This window comes from Leptidea sinapis, chromosome 41 (assembly GCF_905404315.1).
Source record: "Leptidea sinapis chromosome 41, ilLepSina1.1, whole genome shotgun sequence".
Classification (NCBI taxonomy): Eukaryota; Metazoa; Arthropoda; class Insecta; order Lepidoptera; family Pieridae; genus Leptidea; species Leptidea sinapis.
In genome coordinates this window covers 3,660,276-3,663,331 of record NC_066305.1, presented here as the reverse complement: position 1 = coordinate 3,663,331, position 3,056 = coordinate 3,660,276, and the positions used below count along the sequence as shown (strand labels likewise).

The 3,056-nt window shown below is 34.9% G+C and overlaps 1 non-coding gene across 1 annotated transcript; it reads right to left on the bottom strand.

The window, feature by feature from the left end:
• Positions 1 to 1,745: 1,745 nt before the first annotated feature.
• Positions 1,746 to 1,817, bottom strand: Trnad-guc (transfer RNA aspartic acid (anticodon GUC)). Its single transcript has one exon. It is a non-coding gene; the product is annotated as a tRNA-Asp (tRNA).
• Positions 1,818 to 3,056: the final 1,239 nt, after the last annotated feature.

The following is a 3,056-nucleotide window of genomic DNA, read 5'->3' as shown; positions in this document are numbered from 1 at the left end:
AGGACAAACGAGCGTACGGGTCACCTGTTGTTAAGTGATCACCGCCGCCCACATTCTCTTGCAACACCAGAGGAATCACAGGAGCGTTGCCGGCCTTGAAGGAAGGTGTACGCGCTTTTTTTTAGGTACCCATGTCGTATCGTCCCGAAACACCGCACAAGGAAGCTCATTCCACAGCTTTGTAGTACGTGGAAGAAAGCTCCTTGAAAACTTGAAAAAGATTCGCTTTCCTTTTCTCTCGGACGCAATATTCATCTATACGCTATTAAGGTTTGGTCTCCGCTGCGCTCCAAGTAGATAGCGCAGGCGTAGTCGCAAAGTGCGGCAACTAATACTACGCCGAAGTGGGCGTACTCGAGCCAGTCTCGAACAATGTGTGACGTTGACGTTCCACTTTTTCTGTTAAGAATTGCTAATAATTGAAACTTAAATGCCGTAGTAAAACATTGTAAAAAATAATACTATAAGAAATAAGAAAGACACAGCGATCTCATATCATCAAACTAAGTATTTTGTATTTTATTAATTTCAATCTAAAATAACACGAAGCGTATGTTGTAAAATTTGAAAGATGCGATTGAGTGTCAAGATGCCACGCTCCCAAGCATCTAATAGTTGCCGTAATAAAAAAGCTACTGTTCTTAGGTATTGCGGCATCTAGTTGAAGCGCAGCGGAGAGCAATCCTTAGGGATCTAAATCAATCTAAGGGATGAAAAAGTAAAAATGTAGATCAGTAGGAAAAATCGCGGATTTTTACTGACATATAATATAAGGAATCAAAATAAAGTGTAGATGATAAATTAAAAAATATGTATTTCTTATCGGTACAAGCGATAACAAATATTTTGCGTGTTCTATTTATATCTGCATTATGAATATGATATAAAATGTACGTACTCTTATCAGAATTATTTGCTAATAATGTACACACGTCTCTTATTATGAGAATAATATAGATTCTTTCGCAGGCCTTAAAACAGAATTTTCTCTTTTCTTTGGGTTTTGTTGTTAGCGAAGAACCTCAAGCTCTGAATGTTAATATTACTAAGGTAACATGATGTTTTCGTAGTATTATTATCTATATATATATATAAGAGATTTCCATATATAGTCACTCATCACGATATCTCTGGAACCATTAGAGCTAAAGACTTGAAATTTGGTAGGAATATTCTTTTCACCGAGTAGAGGTCAGCTAAGAATGGATTTTCCAAAATTCCATCCGCAAGAGTTTTTTTTTTAGTATGAACATAACAACGTCTGTCGGGTCAGCTAGTATATAGATAATTTGTGATATGGGTAGATATATATATGAGATATCATATCGAAATTAGATATTCATAGATATCTAGATGGAATGTGACAGCTGAGAACACTTCGATGAAAATTGCGGCGAAATGTGAGCCTCTAATTTCAGCAACGCACGCATATTAAAACATAGTTACTTATGTATAGCGAGTGTAAGACGTAACTGTCATGGGCACTAAACTAATAAAGCTGGCCTGCTGCCATGCGTTGCCTTGCAACAAGAGGCTCTATCTGGACGTAAAAATTATCTAACTATCTATTTGTAACTTTGGCAGAAAAAAATTTATCATGTTGAATTAGATCAGCGCAATATTGGACGTGAGCATAATTCCATTGTAAGTCGCGCTAGGCCGTTGTTGTTGAAAATAATAGTAAAATTAAAAGAAAATAAATAAAATAAAATTACATTAATGTAAATGGATCGACAAAAAACAATCTCTCCGGCGGGGAATCGAACCCCGGTCTCCCGCGTGACAGGCGGGGATACTTACCACTATACTACCGAAGATGATATCTGCATCTTGCAAATAGTGTATCTATTTCTATCATCTAATAAAATGCAGAGCAATAAAGGAATCTTGCGTAATGCTGTACATAGTAAATATTTTTTTTATTAAATTAATATTTTTTTTTTTGTATTATTATAAAAATTAATATTATATTATCTACAAGTAGTAAATCTTAAGCTAATTTGATCGATATAAAGGGGCGTTGTCAACTATTCTTACGGTTTCGTATACTATTACCATTACTCCGCTGTCCGCCCGACACTTAATATATTTAATTTGCGTTATAACCATAGACTTACAGTATGCTAGCGTATAGACAAAGTGTGCGAGAGAGAAGAGGTTTTTGCGTAAGTGTTACATTTTTATTATTACTTTTTTTTTAAGCCGACGTTTCGTGACCGTTGCAGAGCACGTTTCCAGTGTTTTGTATATTTTATTTAAAATTCGTAAAATTTGTCAGCCACGCATAGCATTAGGACGTATTTTGAATAGCTAACACAAGCTACAGCACACATTGACAATTAATCAATATTAATCAAGCATTATAAGACTGTCGGGTCGTCTTTGCGCTAGTATATACAAACAGTCATACAAACACATATATATATATATATGTTTTATATATATATAGTCGGGTGTCCTGCCGCCGTGGCCCGCTCTCGCCTCCTCACGACGCGCACATCTCACCTATAACTATGTATATACTTTCAAATCTATCTTGGATGACACCGACTCCAAAAATTACAATAATCGTAACTAGAATTAGATTCTATAAAAATACGCAGTTATTTTTATACATTTTAGTGCATATTATATCTATTGTTTTGGAATAGTGTTTTTGAAGTCGGTTGATTTTTTGTTAAAATATTTTTTATTTATTGATTATTAGTGACTTTGAAGTAGGTACACTTACTAACAATTTGTCTAAACATGTGTAGATATACAAAATTTTGCAATGCAGCAATGAACGTAAGCGCTTTGCAATTTGATTACAGAAAGTTAGATATTCTGCCACAGATTTGACTTACTGTAAGTCGTTAAGAGTCCCATTGATCATCATATTCGACTACGACAATTACTTGACCATAACTATGTTATGGTAGATGACTTAAATGTCCGGATAGCATAAAAAAGATGCCGAGTATCGTTAATTTGCTAAGAATTGAAGAGTTTCGTTACTTTGTCATGGATTCCGTAATCAGAACCTAACCAAACTCTCACACTATCTTTGAAGTATA